The sequence below is a fragment of the Poeciliopsis prolifica genome, unplaced genomic scaffold, assembly GCF_027474105.1.
Source record: "Poeciliopsis prolifica strain line A6 unplaced genomic scaffold, Auburn_PproV2 SCAFFOLD005, whole genome shotgun sequence".
NCBI lineage: Eukaryota > Metazoa > Chordata > Actinopteri > Cyprinodontiformes > Poeciliidae > Poeciliopsis > Poeciliopsis prolifica.
Genome location: NW_026562380.1, coordinates 11144579 through 11165885, shown reverse-complemented (window position 1 = coordinate 11165885; position 21307 = coordinate 11144579). Strand labels below are relative to the sequence as shown.

General features: G+C 43.4%; 1 protein-coding gene across 1 annotated transcript in view; it reads left to right on the top strand.

Annotated features, from left to right (window-relative positions):
- The window catches only part of lrmda (leucine rich melanocyte differentiation associated), a 239107-nt gene that overhangs the window by 215775 nt on the left and 2025 nt on the right, over positions 1–21307 (top strand). The gene's annotated exons all lie outside the window — the stretch shown is intronic.

Here is a 21307-nt window from a genome sequence, read left to right as displayed (position 1 = left end):
GCACCAAAGTTACTGTGATTGATCATCATCCGCTGCCCTACAATACCATATGGTCGAATGATGACATCACTTAGGCCACGCCCCCTGAGAACAGGAAGTGTCATGTTTTACTGTGAACTGTCGCTATCTGACCCCTTTGACCTCATCAACATGAAACTGTGCCCAGACACAGAAAACATGTTGGTGTGTTGAGGATTCCAACCCCGACCAGCTTCGATGGAGCAGCTGGGCGTGGCGGCGTGGCGAAGTGACCCGTAACGCCATAGCCATACGTTTGGCTCTCAATTCCACATTTTTGGGCGCAGCTGCTCCAAACTCACAAAGATGGATCTTCATCCACTCCCCGACAGGAATCCATCACAATATTTGCAGGGTGTGGCCTAATTTCTCTATAGCGCCCCCTAGAAAATTTTCAATGATCAGCCCCAAGCCATGCTTTAACCTACAACTACGAAACTTTGTACACGTGTGTACCATGTCAGGACTTACAAAAAAGTCTCTTGGAGCCACGGTCTAAACCCCAGAGGAAGTCAGCCATTTTAGATTGAAGTTCAAATTTTGATCCCATTTTTGCCGTTTACAGCCTTCCTATTTGATCGAACTCCTCCTAGGGATTTCGATTGATCGGCTTCAAACTCGGTCAGTCTGCTCATAAGGCATGTCCCATCTAAAGTTATCAAAACGGTGAGTTTTTGAGAATGCTGAAGGGGGGTTAGCAGGGGTCAAAGTTCACCTACTCGCCGTAAAAAAATAAACTGCTATATCTCCTACACAGAAACTCACAGAGGCACCAGACTTTCTGTGATTGATCATCATCGGGTGTCCTACAATACCCTATGGTCGAATGATGACATCACTTAGGCCACGCCCCCTGAGAAAAGGAAGTGTCATGTTTTACTCTGAACGGTCGCTATCTCACCCCTTTGACCTCATCAACATGAAACTGTGCCCAGACACAGAAGACATGTTGGTGTGTTGAGGATTTCAACCCCGACCAGCTACGATGGAGCAGGTGGGCGTGGCGGCGTGGCGAAGTGACCTGTAACGCCATCGCCATACGTTTGGCTCTCAATTCCACATTTCTGGGCCCACCTGCTCCAAACTCACAAGGATGGATTCCCATCAACTCCCCGACAGGAATCCATCACAATATTTGGTGGGCGTGGCCTAATTTCTCTATAGCGCCCCTAGAAAACAGCAGCCCATAGGTTATGTTGTTATTAATTATTTAAATATACATTATTATAACTTTTTATATATATATAAGTTTATTTTGTGGGTTAAAGTACAAACATTCATTCATTTTTGCTAGAAATAATACAAACAAAGTCATTCAGCAAAACTTATGACAGCGAAGTAAGAACACACTGGGGTCAGTGTTGATGGAGTACTACTGGCACCTTGTGGAGAAATACTGGTACTGCTAGTGCAATACCAGTATTGCCCCAGCAGGAGGCAGTGGTACTCCATCAATGAGAAAACAGATCGACGCTACGTAATAACAGTCAGCCGGCGACAGCTGGAGCTGCGAAGTTTTCCTGAACATTTTGCCTGCTTTTTGGAGCCACAGAACTGGACTACGCTCAACATTTTGCTTGGATTTTGGAGTTGCAAATCCAAACCACGCTTTTGAGCAAGAAGGCTCTGTTGGACCGGAGTTGGAGAAGTTTAAACTGAGCAACAGCTTCCGCGGTGCGGGCGGAGGCGCTGAAAACTGCGTGAGAGCTTCTGTGGTGGCTGGCGTGAGGCGACGGTTGCTCATACCCCGCCGTGGCAATAGGCCGGAGCGGCGCTTGGCTGCGAGGGCCGTTCGAGGCTGCTTGCAGCTTTAATTATTATTATTATTATTATTCTCCCTCCAAATGAATTGGCTTTTTGGGGGCTTTATCATATTCAAAAACTCACCAAACTTGGCGGAGGCCTTAAGCCTGTTTCAAATTTACGTATTTTAAAGTCGACGCAACAATTGCAAAAGAAATGGCTCAATAGCGCCACCTTGAAATTTTCAAAGGACCCTTTGCTATTCACTTACTTCATCGTAGAGACATGAAATTTGGTACACTTGTAGAGCTCCCCAAGATGCTCAAAATTTACAATTAATGTCATAGTGCAAGTATCACAGGAAGTCAGCCATTTTGGATTGAAGGTCAAATTTTCACCCCATTTTTGCCATTTACAGCCTTCGTATTTGATCGAACTCCTCCTAGGGATTTCCATTGATCGGCTTCAAACTCGGTCAGTCTGTTCATAAGGCATGTCCCATCTAAAGTTATCAAAACTGTGAGTTTTTGAGTATGCTGAAGGGGGGTAAGCAGGGGTCAAAGTTCACCTACTCGCCATAAAAAAATAAACTGCTATATCTCCTACACAGAAACTCACAGAGGCACCAAAGTTACTGTGATTGATCATCATCGGGTCTCCTACAATATCCTATGCTCAAGTGATGACATCACTTAGGCCACGCCCCCTGAGAACAGGAAGTGTAATGTTTTACTGTTAACGGTCGCTATCTCACCCCTTTGACCTCATCAACATGAAACTGTGCCCAGACACAGAAAACATGTTGGTGTATTGAGGATTCCAACCCCGACCACATTCGATGGAGCAGGTGGGCGTGGCGGCGTGGCGAAGTGACCTCTAACGCCATCGCCATACGTTTGGCTCTGAATTCCACATTTTCGGGCGCAGCTGCTGCAAACTCACAAGGATGGATCGACATCACCTCCCCGACAGGAATCCATCACAATATTTGTGGGGCGTGGCCTAATTTCTCTATAGCGCCCCCTAGAAAAATTTAAATGATCAGCCCCAAGCCATGCTTTAACCTACAATTATGAAACGTTGTACACGTGTGTACCTTGTCAGGACTTACAAAAAAGTCTCTTGGAGCCATGGTCGAAACCCCACAGGAAGACGGCCATTTTAGATTGAAGTTCAGATTTTGACCCCATTTTTGCCGTTTACAGCCTTCCTATTTGATCGAACTCCTCCTAGGGATTTCGATTGATCGGCTTCAAACTCGGTCAGTTTGCTCATAAGGCATGTCCCATCTAAAGTTATCAAAACGGTGAGTTTTTGAGAATGCTGAAGGGGGGTTAGCAGGGGTCAAAGTTCACCTACTCCCATAAAAAATCAACTGCTATATCTCCTACACAGAAACTCACAGAGGCACCAAAGTTTCTGTGATTGATCATCATCGGTGTCCTACAATACCCTATGGTCGAATGATGACATCACTTAGGCCACGCCCCGTGAGAAAAGGAAGTGTCATGTTTTACTCTGAACGGTCGCTATCTGACCCCTTTGACCTCATCAACATGAAACTGTGCCCAGACACAGAAGACATGTTGGTGTGTTGAGGATTCCAACCCCGACCAGCTTCGATGGAGCAGCTGAGCGTGGCGGCGTGGCGAAGTGACCTGTAACGCCATCGCCATACGTTTGGCTCTCAATTCCACATTTTTGGGCACAGCTGCTCCAAACTCACAAGGATGGATCTTCATCCACTCCCCGACAGGAATCCATCACAATATTTGTAGGGTGTGGCCTAATTTATCTATAGCGCCCCTAGAAATTTTAAATGATCCCCAAGCCATGCTTTAACCTACAATTACGAAACTTTGTACACGTGTGTACCTTGTCAGGACTTACAAAAAAAGTCTCTTGGAGCCATGGTCTAAACCCCAGAGGAAGTCAGCCATTTTAGATTGAAGTTCAGATTTTGATCCCATTTTTGGCGTTTATAAACCATTTCAGTAATTCGCCACTTGGGGTCAGTATTGCTCCACAAATGAAACAGCAGATAAACAGAATGAAGAACAATATCAGTATTTCGCCAGTAGGTGTCAGTGTTCCTCCACCAATGACAAACAGATCCACGGGCGGATGGGCGTGAAAACTTTGTGAGAGCGTTGCCATGAAATTTCTAAAAGGATAGAAATGTCTCAGATAATTTTTGTTGAATTAAATCATGCAGTAAATATAGCGTTTTCTTACTTCTTACAAACCATTTCAGTAATTCGCCACTCTGAGTAAGTATTACTCCAACAATGAAATAGAGTTCTTTAGAAACACAGCTGAAAATGATGAAAAATGACGAACTGTAATACTTCGTCATGTGCATATGATCGGCTGTAAATGACACGTGGATCATCCGACTGACGCCAAATTGGATACGTATGACCTTTGTTGACCTCTAAAGAGAACAACAGCATTGAAATATATTTTGACTCCACTGCGCGTCCTACATTAATCCGCCAGCTATATTTCCTCGCTAAACCAATGAATCTGCACCACATTTGTTGCATCGTCAAGGAGCGCATCCGAACGCATCAGTGCGTACCGCCTGGTGGACGGGCGCGGAAACTGCGCAACAACTTCTGTGTTAGCACGTGGCCAGCGTTGATGGAATCTGAGCAACAGCTTCCGCGGTGCGGGCGGAGGAGCTGAAAACTGCGTGAGAGCTTCTGTGGTGGCTGGCGTGAGGCGGCGGTTGCTCGTACCCCGCGGTGGCAATAGGCCGGAGCGGCGCTTGGCTGCGAGGGCCGTTCGAGGCTGCTTGCAGCTTTAATTATTATTACGATTCTCCCTCCAAATGAATTGGCTTTTTGGGGGCTTTATCATATTCAAAAACTCACCAAACTTGGCGGAGGCCTTAAGCCTGTTTCAAATTTACGTATTTTAAAGTCGTCGCAAAAATTCCACAAGAAATGGCTCAATAGCGCCACCTAGAAATTTTCAAAGGACCCTTTGCTATTCACTTACTTCATCGTAGAGACATGAAATTTGGTACACTTGTAGAGCTCCCCAAGATGCTCAAAATTTACAATTAATGTCATAGTGCAAGTATCACAGGAAGTCAGCCATTTTGGATTGAAGGTCAAATTTTCACCCCATTTTTGCCATTTACAGCCTTCGTATTTGATCGAACTCCTCCTAGGGATTTCCATTGATCGGCTTCAAACTCGGTCAGTCTGTTCATAAGGCATGTCCCATCTAAAGTTATCAAAACTGTGAGTTTTTGAGTATGCTGAAGGGGGGTAAGCAGGGGTCAAAGTTCACCTACTCGCCATAAAAAATAAACTGCTATATCTCCTACACAGAAACTCACAGAGGCACCAAAGTTACTGTGATTGATCATCATCGGGTCTCCTACAATATCCTATGGTCAAGTGATGACATCACTTAAGCCACGCCCCCTGAGAACAGGAAGTGTAATGTTTTACTGTGGTCGGTCGCTATCTGACCCCTTTGACCTCATCAACATGAAACTGTGCCCAGACACAGAAAACATGTTGGTGTATTGAGGATTCCAACCCCGACCACATTCGATGGAGCAGGTGGGCGTGGCGGCGTGGCGAAGTGACCTCTAACGCCATCGCCATACGTTTGGCTCTCAATTCCACATTTTCGGGCCCAGCTGCTGCAAACTCACAAGGATGGATCGACATCACCTCCCCGACAGGAATCCATCACAATATTTGTGGGGCGTGGCCTAATTTCTCTATAGCGCCCCCTAGAAAAATTTAAATGATCAGCCCCAAGCCATGCTTTAACCTACAATTACGAAACGTTGTACACGTGTGTACCTTGTCAGGACTTACAAAAAAGTCTCTTGGAGCCATGGTCGAAACCCCACAGGAAGACGGCCATTTTAGATTGAAGTTCAGATTTTGACCCCATTTTTGCCGTTTACAGCCTTCCTATTTGATCGAACTCCTCCTAGGGATTTCGATTGATCGGCTTCAAACTCGGTCAGTTTGCTCATAAGGCATGTCCCATCTAAAGTTATCAAAACGGTGAGTGTTTTTTGAGAATGCTGAAGGGGGGTTAGCAGGGGTCAAAGTTCACCTACTCCCCATAAAAAATCAACTGCTATATCTCCTACACAGAAACTCACAGAGGCACCAAAGTTCTGTGATTGATCATCATCGGGTGTCTACAATACCTATGGTCGAATGATGACATCACTTAGGCCACGCCCCCTGAGAAAAGGAAGTGTCATGTTTTACTCTGAACGGTCGCTATCTGACCCCTTTGACCTCATCAACATGAAACTGTGCCCAGACACAGAAGACATGTTGGTGTGTTGAGGATTCCAACCCCGACCAGCTTCGATGGAGCAGCTGGGCGTGGCGGCGTGGCGAAGTGACCTGTAACGCCATCGCCATACGTTTGGCTCTCAATTCCACATTTTTGGGCACAGCTGCTCCAAACTCACAAGGATGGATCTTCATCCACTCCCCGACAGGAATCCATCACAATATTTGTAGGGTGTGGCCTAATTTATCTATAGCGCCCCTAGAAAATTTAATGATCAGCCCCAAGCCATGCTTTAACCTACAATTACGAAACTTTGTACACGTGTGTACCTTGTCAGGACTTACAAAAAAGTCTCTTGGAGCCATGGTCTAAACCCTAGAGGAAGTGAGCCATTTTAGATTGAAGTTCAGATTTTGATCCCATTTTTGGCGTTTATAAACCATTTCAGTAATTCGCCACTTGGGGTCAGTATTGCTCCACAAATGAAACAGCAGATAAACAGAATGAAGAACAATATCAGTATTTCGCCAGTAGGTGTCAGTGTTCCTCCACCAATGACAAACAGATCCACGGGCCGATGGGCGTGAAAACTTTGTGAGAGCGTTGCCATGAAATTTCTAAAAGGATAGAAATGTCTCAGATAATTTTTGTTGAATTAAATCATGCAGTAAATGTAGCGTTTTCTTACTTCTTACAAACCATTTCAGTAATTCGCCACTCTGAGTAAGTATTACTCCAACAATGAAATAGAGTTCTTTAGAAACACAGCTGAAAATGATGAAAAATGACGAACTGTAATACTTCGTCATGTGCATATGATCGGCTGTAAATGACACGTGGATCATCGACTGACCCAATTGGATACGTATGACCTTTGTTGACTCTAAAGAGACAACAGCATTGAAATATATTTTGACTCCACTGCGCGTCCTACATTAATCCGCCAGCTATATTTCCTCGCTAAACCAATGAATCTGCACCACATTTTTTGCATCGTCAAGGAGCGCATCCGAACGCATCATTGCGTACCACCTGGTGGACGGGCGCGGAAACTGCGCAACAACTTCTGTGTTAGCACGTGGCCAGCGTTGATGGAATCTGAGCAACAGCTTCCGCGGTGCGGGCGGAGGAGCTGAAAACTGCGTGAGAGCTTCTGTGGTGGCTGGCGTGAGGCGGCGGTTGCTCGTACCCTGGTGGCAATAGGCCGGAGCGGCGCTTGGCTGCGAGGGCCGTTCGAGGCTGCTTGCAGCTTTAATTATTATTATTATTATTCTTCCACCCAAATGAATTGGCTTTTTGGGGGCTTTATCATATTCAAAAACTCACCAAACTTGGCGGAGGCCTTAAGCCTGTTTAAAATTTACGTATTTTAAAGTCGTAGCAAAAATTGCAACAGAAATGTCTCTACGGCGCCACCTAGAAATTGGAAAAACACCCTTTTTTACCCTCTGCTATTCACTTACTTTATCGTAGACACATGAAATTTGGTACACTTGTAGAACTCCCCAAGACGCTCAAAATTTACAATTAATGTCATAGTGCAAGTATCACAGGAAGTCAGCCATTTTTGATTGAAGTTCCCATTTTGACCCCCATTTTTGCCGATTTTTGCCGTTTACAGCCTTTGTATTTGATCTATCTCCTCCTAGGGATTTTGATTGATCGACTTCAACTCGGTCAGTCTGTTCATAAGGCATGTCCCATCTAAAGTTATCTAAACGGTGAGTTTTTGAGTATGCTGAAGGGGGGTTAGCAGGGGTCAAAGTTCACCTACTCGCCATAAAAAAATAAACTGCTATATCTCTTACACAGAAACTCACAGAAGCATCAAAGTTTCTGTGATTGATCATCATCGGGTGTCCTACAATACCCTATGGTCGAATGAATGATGACATCACTTAGGCCACCCCTGAGAACAGGAAGTGTAATGTTTTACTGTGAACTGTCGCTATCTGACCCTTTGACCTCATCAACATGAAACTGTGCCCAGACACAGAGAACATGTTGGTGTATTGAGGATTCCAACCCCGACCAGCTTCGATGGAGCAGGTGGGCGTGGTGGCGTGGCGAAGTCACCTGTAACGCCATCGCCATACGTTTGGCTCTCAATTCCACATTTTTGGGCCAGCTGCTGCAAACTCATAAGGATGGACCCTCATCCACTCCCCAACAGGAATCCATCACAATATTTGGTGGGCGTAGCCTAATTTCTCTATAGCGCCCCCTAGAAAACTTTAAATGATCAGCCCCAAGCCATGCTTTAACCTACAAATACGAAACTTTGTACACATGTGTACCTTGTCAGGACGTACAAAAAAGTCTCTTGGAGCCATGGTCTAAACCCACAGGAAGTCAGCCATTTTGGATTCAAGTTCGGTTTTTTACCCCATTTTTGCCGTTTACAGCCTTCATATTTGATCTATCTCCTCCTAGGGATTTCGATTGATCGGCTTCAAACTCGGTCAGTCTGTTCATAAGGCATGTCTCATCTAAAGTTATCTAAACGGTGAGTTTTTGAGTATGCTGAAGGGGTTAGCAGGGGTCAAAGTTCACCTACTCGCCGTAAAAAAATAACTGTTATATCTCCTACACAGAAACACACACAGGTACCAAAATTACTGTTGTTGATCATCATCGGGTCTACTACAATACCCTATGGTCAAATGATGACATCACTTAGGCCACGCCCCTGAGAACAGGAAGTGTCATGTTTTACTGTCAATGGTCGCTATCTGACCCCTTTGACCTCATCAACATGAAACTGTGCCCAATCACAGAAGACATGTTGGTGTATTGAGGATTCCAACCCCGACCAGCTTCGATGGAGGAGGTGGGCGTGGCGGCGTGGCGAAGTGACCTGTAACGCCATTGCCATACGTTTGGCTCTCAATTTTATTTTTAAAGTTTTATTTTTTTTAATAATTTGTTTTGTGGGTTAGAGTACAAACATTCATTAATTTTGGCTAGAAATAATACAAACATCGTCATTCAGCAAAACCTTTATTGTGTTACTCAGCTCCGCTGAGTAACACATTCTGGTCAGTGTTGATGGAGTACGACTGGCCCCTGGTGGCGCAATACTGGTACTGCTGGCGCAATACCATTATTGCGCCAGCAGGAGTCACTGGTACTCCATCAATGAGAAAACAAATCAAGTTCGGTTTTTTCGGACGGCCGTGAAAACGTTTCCAGCGCGTCTGCCGTGAGATTTCCAAAAGGACAGCGATTACATTTAACCTGAAATGTTATATGTAAGCCCTAAGATAATTTTTGTTGGCTTAAAACACGGAGTAAATGTAGCGTTTTGTTAATGACTGTTATTTCCTACCGCAAGTAAATGCATCATTTCCCTCGTCTCTGCCTTAATGGCCAGTCAAGGGCAAAAACAAATTTAAGCAATTTGATTGGTTGAGAAGGACTGCACGTACTGTAGCTGTGCTAATACTTACTGTAAGTACTGGCAGTCGGCAGGAGATCGTACATGGTTGAGTTTCGGCGCATTACGCTGTGGACTGTACATTTTTTTTGCTAAACTGTTGGAGCAGCTAAGTTTTCCTGAACATTATGCCTGGTTTATGGAGCCACAGAACCGGACCACGCTAACGTTTGCTTCGGTTTTGGAGCTGCAGACCCGAATGACGCTCATGAGCCGGAACGGTCTGTTGGAGAGGAGTTTTATTGCCGTTCGTCTTAAAAGTGGTAACTGGAGATGCGGTGAGTGAAGCTCAGTTCACACTACACGATTTTAGAAAAGTCGGCCAATTCTGAAAACGTGAGAGAACACACACTAGCCTATTTAAAATCGTAGGTGTAACGGGTTCGTTCTAAGAGTGTGAGGTTTCACTCGAACACATTAATACCAGCTACGAAATACCTTCAAATTAAAATTCTGCACTACCACAGCTGAATTTGGAGTAAACAAACAAACATGGACAACGACGTTGAAGTGGTAACTTTAGTTTGCGGACTTATTTTAACCCAAAAAAGACGTAACCAAAAATCAAAGCCTTGGATTAAGAACTGGAGATATCGTAAGCAAGGATTATATTTGTTGCATCGCAACATGGAGGTGAGTTTTTTTTTTTCATAAAAAATACTGTTTTCAATGTTTTTAGAAAATCAAATGGGAGTTATCCTTTCTCCCCAACTGACCGCCAAAGCTTAACGTAGCCTATTCCAGCTCCTTCATTGAAACTTATTATATTGTTTAAAATTGTATTATGACTGCAGAATAAAATCAAATGCGCCATTTCAACCAAAGATTGGAATGTGCTTCTCAACCAGATGTACTCTGTGCAATAATTTTATAATTATCTTTCATTAAAAGATAAAAAAAAAAAGTCGGAGGAACACCACAGAGATTGGATGAATGAGCAAAGATGATTAAAGACAGTCAATATCCCCGATTTTAGATCAAAGCGGTCCCGATGTTCCACGACTGGACCCGATCGGTCGTAACACACCACACACTACAGGATGATCGGTTACGATTGTTGAGAGCGACAATCTTACAACGTTCTGAGTTCTTAAGACTGATACATTGGGGTTGTAATATTTACTTGGACCACTTGCTGTGATTAATACCTAATTATTGAGAGAGATTAAACCTGTGCTTTTGTTCTAATGTACTGAAAGTTAACTGTGCTCTCTGAATGTGCATTGCCCTTGGTTTATTACTGATCAGAAGGGTTTATTAAACTGATACATCTTAACCTTTACCATTTTCCTAACTCATTTTAGGAAAATGTTAAAGTTGCACTGCATTTCAGTTGCAGTTAACATCAAAGCATGTGGGTGTGGCTTAGTGTAAAACTTTCACTATTTGCCATGAAACATAAACATTAAAAAACTTCCAAATGCAAGATCACAGCTGCATCACACTTCCTGTGTTTCTCTATTGAACAGCCCTGAACACATTTCCATGGTCACTTGATGAAATCACCCTAGCCCCGCCCACTTTTCAAAGGCAATCACCAGTTTTTTCTCCTGTGAGTTTTACTGTTATTCTATCATATATATTTGTTTCATCATGTGAATACTGACTTAAAACGACAAGATGATGAACTCTGTGAATGCTGGCTGCTGACCAAACCGCATTGGGGTGTAGAAATGGCGAACTGCAGTTCTTCACCATGTGCATATGATAGGCTCTAAATGATACGTTGATCATCCGACTGGCGCCAAATTGGATATGTATGACCTTTGTTGACCTCTAAACACCCCAACAACATTGAAATGTATTTGACTCCACTGCGCCAACTACATTAATACGCCAGCTATATCTCCTCGCTATATCAACGAATCTGCACCACATTTTTTGTGCGTCGTCAGGAAGTGCCGCCGAACGCATCGATGCGTACCGCCTGGTGGACGGGCGCGGAAACCGCGCAACAACTTCTGTGTTAGAACGTGGGGAGCGTTGATGGAAACGAAGCACAGTTTCCGCGGTGCGGGCGGAGGTGCTGAAAACTGCTGAGAGTATCTGTGGTGGCTGGCGTCGGGCGGCGGTTGCTAGTACCTGCGGTGGCAATAGGCCGGAGCGGCGCTTGGCTGCGAGGGCCGCTCGAGGCTGCTTGCAGCTTTAATTATTATTCTGCCCCCCTAAAGAGGGGCCTTTTTGGGGGCTTTATCATTTTCAAAAACTCACCAACTTGGCGGACGCGTAAAGGGAGTTTCAAAATTTTGTATTTTAAGGTCATTGCAAAAATCCCATAAGAAATGGCTAAATAGCGCCACCTAGAAATTTTCAAAGGACCCTTTGCTATTCACTTACTTTATCCTAGAGACATGAAATTTGGTACACTTGTAGAGCTCCCCAAGATGCTCAAAATTTACAATTAATGTCATAGTGCAAGTATCACAGGAAGTCAGCCATTTTGGATTGAAGGTCCAATTTTGACCCCATTTTGCCGTTTACAGCCTTCGTATTTGATCGAACTCCTCCTAGGGATTTCGATTGATCGGCTTCAAACTCGGTCAGTCTGTTCATAAGGCATGTCCCATCTAAAGTTATCAAAACTGTGAGTTTTTGAGTATGCTGAAGGGGGCTTAGCAGGGGTCAAAGTTCACCTACTCGCCAAAAAAATAAACTGCTATATCTCCTACACAGAAACTCACAGAGGCACCAAAGTTTCTGTGATTGATCATCATCGGGTGTTCTACAATACCCTATGGTCGAATGATGACATCACTTAGGCCACGCCCCATGAGAACAGGAAGTGTAATGTTTTACTGTGGATGGTCGCTATCTGACCCCTTTGACCTCATCAACATGAAACTGTGCCCAGACACAGAAGACATGTTGGTGTATTGAGGATTCTAATCCCGACCAGCTACAGTGGAGTAGGTGGGCGTGGCGGCGTGGCGAAGTGACCTCTAACGCCATCGCCATACGTTTGGCTCTCAATTCCACATTTTCGGGCCCAACTGCTCCAAACTCACAAGGATGGATCCTCATCCACTCCCCGACAGGAATCCATCACAATATTTGGTGGGCGTGGCCTAATTTCTCTATAGCGCCCCCTAGAAAACTTTAAATGATCAGCCCCAAGCCATGCTTTAACCTACAATTACGAAACTTTGTACACATGTGTACCATGTCAGGACTTACAAAAAAGTCTCTTGGAGCCATGGTCTAAACCCCACAGGAAGTCGGCCATTTTAGATTGAAGTTCAAATTTTGACCCATTTTTGCCATTTACAGCCTTGGTATTTGATCGAACTCCTCCTAGGGATTTCGATTGATCGGCTTGAAACTCGGTCAGTCTGTTCATAAGGCATGTCCCATCTAAAGTTATCAAAACGGTGAGTTTTTGAGAATGCTGAAGGGGGGTTAGCAGGGGTCAAAGTTAACCTACACGACATAAAAACATAAACTGCTATATCTCCTACACAGAAACTCACAGAGGCACCAAAGTTACTGTGATTGATAATCATCGGCTGCCCGACAATACCCTATGGTCGAATGATGACATCACTTAGGCCACGCCCCCTGAGAACAGGAAGTGTAATGTTTTACTGTCAATGGTCGCTATCTGACCCTTTGACCTCATCAACATGAAACTGTGCCCAGACACAGAAGACATGTTGGTGTGTTTAGGATTCTAATCCCGACCAGCTACGATGGAGCAGGTGGGCGTGGCGGCGTGGCGAAGTGAGCTGTAACGCCATCGACATATGTTTGGCTCTCAATTCCACATTTTTGGGCCCAGCTGCTGCAAACTCACAAGGATGGATTCCCATCAACTCCCCGACAGGAATCCATCACAATATTTGGTGGGCGTGGCCTAATTTCTCTATAGCGCCCCTAGAAAACATCAGCCCATAGGTTATGTTGTTATTAATTATTTAAATATACATTATTATAACTTTTATATATATATAAGTTTATTTTGTGGGTTAAAGTACAAACATTCATTCATTTTTGCTAGAAATAATACAAACAAAGTCATTCAGCAAAACTTATGACAGCGAAGTAAGAACACACTGGGGTCAGTGTTGATGGAGTACCACTGGCACCTTGTGGCGATATACTGGTACTGCTAGTGCAATACCAGTATTGCCCCAGCAGGAGGCAGTGGTACTCCATCAATGAGAAAACAGATCGACGCTACGTAATAACAGTCAGCCGGCGACAGCTGGAGCTGCGAAGTTTTCCTGAACATTTTGCTTGCTTTTTGGAGCGACGACAGAACTGGACTACGCTCAACATTTTGCTTGGATTTTGGAGTTGCAAATCCGAACCACGCTTTTGAGCAAGAAGGCTCTGTTGGACCGGAGTTGGAGAAGTTTAAACTGAGCAACAGCTTCCGCGGTGCGGGCGGAGGAGCTGAAAAGTGCGTGAGAGCTTCTGTGGTGGCTGACGTGAGGCGACGGTTGCTAGTACCCCGCGGTGGCAATAGGCCGGAGCGGCGCTTGGCTGCGAGGGCCGTTCGAGGCTGCTTGCAGCTTTAATTATTATTACGATTCTCCCTCCAAATGAATTGGCTTTTTGGGGGCTTTATCATATTCAAAAACTCACCAAACTTGGCGGAGGCCTTAAGCCTGTTTCAAATTTACGTATTTTAAAGTCGTCGCAAAAATTACACAAGAAATGGCTCAATAGCGCCACCTAGAAATTTTCAAAGGACCCTTTGCTATTCACTTACTTCATCGTAGAGACATGAAATTTGGTACACTTGTAGAGCTCCCCAAGATGCTCAAAATTTACAATTAATGTCATAGTGCAAGTATCACAGGAAGTCAGCCATTTTGGATGAAGGTCAAATTTTCACCCCATTTTTGCCGTTTACAGCCTTCGTATTTGATCGAACTCCTCCTAGGGATTTCGATTGATCGGCTTCAAACTCGGTCAGTCTGTTCATAAGGCATGTCCCATCTAAAGTTATCAAAACGGTGAGTTTTTGAGTATGCTGAAGGGGGGTTAGCAGGGGTCAAAGTTCACCTACTCGCCATAAAAAATAAACTGCTATATCTCCTACACAGAAACTCACAGAGGCACCAAAGTTACTGTGATTGATCATCATCGGCTGCCCTACAATACCCTATGGTCGAATGATGACATCACTTAGGCCACGCCCCTGAGAACAGGAAGTGTAATGTTTTACTGTGAACTGTCGCTATCTGACCCCTTTGACCTCATCAACATGAAACTGTGCCCAGACACAGAAAACATGTTGGTGTATTGAGGATTCCAACCCCGACCAGCTTCGATGGAGCAGGTGGGCGTGGCGAAGTGACCTGTAACGCCATCGCCATACGTTTGGCTCTCAATTCCACATTTTTGGGCCCAGCTGCTCCAATTTCACAAAGATGGACCCTCATCTACTCCCCGACAGGAATCCATCACAATATTTGGTGGGTGTGGCCTAATTTCTCTATAGCGCCCCTAGAACACTTTAAATGATCAGCCCCAAGCCATGCTTTAACATACAATTACGAAACTTTGTACACGTGTGTACCTTGTCAGGACTTACAAAAAAGTCTCTTGGAGCCATTGTGTAAACCCCACAGGAAGTCAGCCATTTTGGATTGAAGTTTGGATTTTGACCCATTTTTGCCGTTTACAGCCTTCCTATTTGATCGAACTCCTCCTAGGGATTTCATTGATCGGCTTCAAACTCCGTCAGTCTGTTCATAAGGCATGTCCCATCTAAAGTTATCAAAACGGTGAGTTTTTGAGTATGCTGAAGGGGGGTTAGCAGGGGTCAAAGTTCACCTACCCCATAAAAAATAAACTGCTATATCTCCTACACACAAACTCACAGAGGAACCAAAGTTTGAGTGATTGATCATCATCGGGTCTCCTAGAATACCCTATGGTCGAATGATGACATCACTTAGGCCACGCCCCCTGAGAACAGGAAGTGTAATGTTTTACTGTGAACGTTCGCTATCTGACCCCTTTGACCTCATCAACATGAAACTGTGCCCAGACACAGAAGACATGTTGGTGTATTGAGGATTCCAACCCGACCAGATTCGATGGAGCAGGTGGGCGTGGCGGCGTGGCGAAGTGACCTGTAACGCCATCGCCATACGTTTGGCTCTCAATTCCACATTTTTGGGCGCAGCTGCTCCAAACTCACAAGGATGGATCTTCATCCACTCCCCGACAGGAATCCATCACAATATTTGTAGGGTGTGGCCTAATTTCTCTATAGCGCCCCCTAGAAAATTTTAAATGATCAGCCCCAAGCCATGCTTTAACCTACAATTACGAAACTTTGTACACATGTGTACCATGTCAGGACTTACAAAAAAGTCTCTTGGAGCCATGGTCTAAACCCCAGAGGAAGTCGGCCATTTTAGATTGAAGTTCAGATTTTGATCCCATTTTTGGCGTTTATAAACCATTTCAGTACTTCGCCACTTGGGGTCAGTATTGCTCCACAAATGAAACAGCAGATAAACAGGATGAAGAACAATATCAGTATTTCGCCAGTAGGTGTCAGTGTTCCTCCACCGATGATAAACAGATCCACGGGCGGATGGGCGTTTAAAACTTTGTGAGTGTGTTGCCATGACATTTCTAAAAGGATAGAAATGTCTCAGATAATTTTTGTGAATTAAATCATGCAGTAAATGTAGCGTTTTCTTACTTCTTACAAACCATTTCAGTAATTCAGTAAGAATTACTCCAACAATGAAATAGAGTGCTTTAGAAACACAGCTGAAAATGATGAAAAATGACGAACTGTAGTACTTCGCCATGTGCATATGATCGGCTGTAAATTACACGTGGATCTTCCGACTGACGCCAAATTGGATACGTATGACCTTTGTTGACCTCTAAAGAGAACAACAGCATTGAAATATATTTTGGCTCCACTGCGCGTCCTACATTAATCCGCCAGCTATATTTCCTCGCTAAACCAATGAATCTGCACCACATTTTTTGCATCGTCAAGGAGCGCCTCCAAACGCATCAGTGCGTACCGCCTGAAGGACGGGCGTGGAAACTGCGCAACAACTTCTGTGTTAGCACGTGGCCAGCGTTGATGGAAACTGAGCAACAGCTTCCGCGGTGCGGGCGCAGGAGCTGAAAACTGCGTGAGAGCTTCTGTGGTGGCTGACGTGAGGCGACGGTTGCTAGTACCCCACGGTGGCAATAGGCCGGAGCGGCGCTTGGCTGCGAGGGCCGTTCGAGGCTGCTTGCAGCTTTAATTGAGTTTACATCTGTTGCTTCTGTATTTCCAGTTAGTTTGGTAAGAACAATGGACAGAATTTTGTATACATATGTTTTTTTTTTCAGCTTCTTTTAATCCATTTTATCAATTCTATTAGCATAATGTGTAGTACTTTTAATAACTAAATTTTTTTGCATCTACTTGATATTGTTGAATAAATGTTCTGATGCACAAGAATTATGACTATATGGTCCAAGTAATGAGTGTGGGTCAAAAGAAGGGAGGTCAGAAAAAAAAGAAACACTTGGAAACAATCAAAAAATAAAAATAATGAGTTGAAGACTCCAAAGAAGAGAAAGGATACTGCAAGGGAGACAAAGAGAAGTGTGTGCAGTCAAAAAAAAAAATGGGAAGACAGATTTAGAGAAGGGACAAGACAAGAAAATAGGAGGGTGCAGAGCAAATTCATTCTGAGAATAGATAACCTTGATGTTAAAAGCTACATCCGTTGGACATGTCTTTCTGTGACATATTGATGGCCCTTGAAAAAGAGTTGAGCTGATTTTATGCAGGGAGCAGTCATTAAACTCACTCCATCTCCCATCTCTCTCTAACTCCCCTCTTGTGAGTGTGTGCTGATTAAATGCAAAACTCTGGAGCAGGCTTTTAGAAAATATGGGAAGGAATTCAGACAGATTCATGCATGCAGATTCATGGAGGTCGTACTTTTTAATCTTATGTGTTTTCAGCGAACAATCAAATCCAAAAATAAAACAAAAAAACTTGCATTTTCAGCGGTCATGCACATCTAATAGAGGGTCTAAATTAATTTTATTGTGGCACAAACCTTGCCTTAAACCTAAACTCGGCTCCTATTTTACATTTAAAGGTCAACGGACAGAATCAGTGTAGTCCTGCAATGTTTGAATTTGTACCCAAGACCCCAGTGATATTTTTCCAGTATTGTGTGATGTAGTGACTGCTAAATTACTGGCCTGATGTGGTTCGGAAGTGCCTCCTGGGCAGTATAATTTTATCATTGCTACGGAAAACTCAGATGGAAGGTGCAGCTTGGACATTGTTGATACTTGTCACTTTCAGGTCAGGTAGCAGAACTCTAAAGGCCAATTCATGATGTCTATGCCCACAAGGGTCAGAGTGACCTAAATACTGTAATCTGTCCTATTTTGCAAGAGCTTTTACACAGACCAAGACTGGTAAACTTCAGAAAAGTGTGCAGTACAAAATTAACTTCAACATGTTAGAGAAACTAATCTAGTATTTATTTGACTTGATGTACAGTTACATGAATTAGAATATATGTTCCAATAAGGTTTGTTTGTCAGATTAAAAGTATCTATACAGGCAATAAACATACTTTTTAATGACACTATGTTGTATTAAAAATGCTTTTAATGTTCTGATATAATGGTCTAGCGTTAAGTTTTTATGAAGATGCAAGTGGAAAACGATAAATATCAAAAATAAACTTTAAAACAGTATTCTATGTGCAATGTGCTTTATTAAGTGAATTGGTTGACCTAAAAAGATATTTTTAACAGTATTCTAATTTATTGAAATTGTTCATAATAGATACTTGTTTTTAGGGAATTTAACTTTAAAATGTTTCATTTTCTTCAAATGACCACAACCAGAGCAGAACAGAATGCTTGCACTAATGTTAGGAGAAAGATTTTTTTTTGTCATAAAAGCATCTACATCCACCCTATGCTTGCTTTATTGTAGTCAGGTACAAAATACCTAATCCAACTAAGATAAAGCCACAATAAATTATATTTAAGGTACCAATTTGAATAGGATAGCCACTTAGTTTTTTTGTACATCGTCACACCGTTTGAACTATTGGCATTATACAATACAGCATTATTTTGCAAATAAGTCAAAAAACAAGGTTAAAGAATTTAATAATTCCTTTGCTAATGCCATAAAATTCATCCTTAAGCAGGGGATAAAATGTTTTGGAGGTTTTTACTTTTGTAGTAGTGCTAGTTCGACTTAGGGGGGAAAAATTGTATTTTTTAAACACAAGTAGCGCAAAGCTGTGACTGTTACTCTTCCAAGCCATTATGGAAACAATAGACTACTCTTAACTTTGTTAATCTGTCACGTCAATGGGGGTTCCCACTGTTCTCATGGAGCATGTAAATATGTGTGTTGAAGACGTAAATATGTACGGGAATATGACAACGTTAGTGATATAAGCACACTCAGCCATGACCTAAGATACACAGAGGATACTGTGGAGTACTGAGTTTGGCAAGGTAATATTTGTCGTTAAGTATGAGTTCATCAGGCAGAACCCCAGAGGCATGAGCACAGCCTCTGAAGGCATTATGTAAGCGTGAGTTTGGCTTAGTTACTCCCTTCCTCGTTTCCAGCAGGCCAATCTTTCTTCTGGTTTCTCTCGTAATAAGTGCAAGCTCTCGCTGTGAGGGGGAAGAAAGCAAGCTGGAGTGTGCTGTTTATGCACACAATGCAGCACTTGAAATGGAGAACTGTCACATCTGTGCACTTTTTCACCCACTGGGAAGCAGGCAGCAGCCCTGATCTTTGTTCTTCCATTTCTTCTAATTTACTCCTCTTCTTCTTTATAACACACAGGCGTACATTAGCGCTGCTGGAGAGCTACAGGTCACTCATCGTCCAGACCTTTCCAATTGGTGCCAGAGAGCTACAAAGTGTGGCCTCTCCAATCATTCTCAGCACCCATGGGCTGAAGTTGAGTTCAGCAGAGTGTGAAGGCTTGTGGGGCCTTTACTTTAGTTCCTTCATCTGTGAAGGTTATCTCTGAAAGGCTTTGGTTGCAAACCTACAAATATATCCCCTCTAGGTAATGTCTTATAGGAGACTTGGTTCTGGTGCCTCAGTGGGTAATCTCTTTAAGGGCCCTACTCCTGGAGAGAGTGAGTTTTTCACTGGGTACACTGTGAATATGTGAAAGACCCTGGCAACCATTTGATCTGAGTGCTGTGAGATACCCTGAGTCCTGTGGTGTCAAGCCCAGTATACAACCGTGGCACCTTTGTCCCAAGGCAAATCACGGCAGCTGGAATTCATCCCCTTACTACCCCACACTTCCAACCTCCACACTGTCAAAAAAAGAAAAAAAAAAGCATATACACACTCATGCACACGCAAACACACGCATGTATACATCTCTCATACACCGGGGGAGCAGGCAGGCATGGAGCTGGTCTTGGATTTTATCGGAGGTGACAGCTTCTCACACTTCAGTGTTTGGATCACCTCAAGTAGCTGGGCTATGAGGGGAAATGAGCACTGCTCCACTACAAAGTCCAGATTTAGATTGACTGAGCTTGTCCCCGGGCCTGTGGGCTTCTGCTGCTGCCGTACTGCTCCTCCGCCTGACAGAACACCCACCACTGCTGCAAGGGACTGGTGCGATGTGTGGGTTCCTGTGCATCTCTGTGCACCACATACGTGCACTTGCGTGTGTGTGTGTGACTTGGTGGAGCCTACTTTGAAGAGTCAGAGAGAGCGGGGAAAGAGAGCGATGTGTCAAGTTTGGTTAGAATTGAGGGTGGCATCAGAATATGCTTGGCACTAATATGGCACCAGTATCTCTGTCCCTGTTCCTGCTTTCTGTCACTTAGTTGCCATTCTCTTCCCTCTCTTGACAATGTCTTTTTGGATTATCTGATTGGACTTACCACTTGAAGCGTCCCTCATCCCTCTGTGACACTGCCTCCCCCATATGTCTCTCCACTCCTGCCTTGTCTCTGGCCTGCCTCCTTTCCCCTCCTCCTATAATGCACTTCATGTCTATTTAGAAAAGCTGGTGAAAGCCGTATCTATTCTGCTGTCAGAGGATCATTGACAGCACTAATGCCACTTGTCCTTGCCTCATTTGGAAAGAGATGACACTGAGGTACAGCCCTCTGCACTAATCAAGATGTGATGTTAGTTTTTGTGACGTTAACATCACAGCAAACTGACCACAGAGCTTTGGACCAGCCGTCTGCCTGAACAGCACCACCCCTCTGTACAACAGAAAACCACCACAAACATCCTTCAGTTCTATAATGTTATAGTTATGTAGAAAGGGGCCAAAGAAGTAGATGCAAGTATGAGAGCTTAAGTTTGTTTTTCTAATTAACCATTTTAGGTGTAAATGATTGCAGGTTTAGCTATTTAACTTCATCTTTTAGAGCTAATACATACACTTATTATTCTTGTTTCGATATTTAACATAATTACACAATGAAAACACTTTGAAATTACTAATATTTGATCTTTTTAGTCTGTGAAATATATATATATATATATATATATATATATATATATATATATATATATATATATATATATATATATATATATGTACTAGAAAAGAAAACTAATAATTTCAATTTTTACTTGAATACTGTATTAAATATATTATTTTTTTGTAAAATAAATGTACCTTGGACAGCTTTGATAGCAGCTGCTAAAAACTGTGCTCCCTCACTTTTTGCAGCTTAAATGACGTGTCCTTTTAAATTACTTTCCACACTACATCCACACTGAAGAGTGTTATTGTCATCATAAACAGCAGTACTAATTTGTTTTGTTCGCTGATTGGTTTTGAGTGTCTGACCGGCCGGTCACCAGACAGG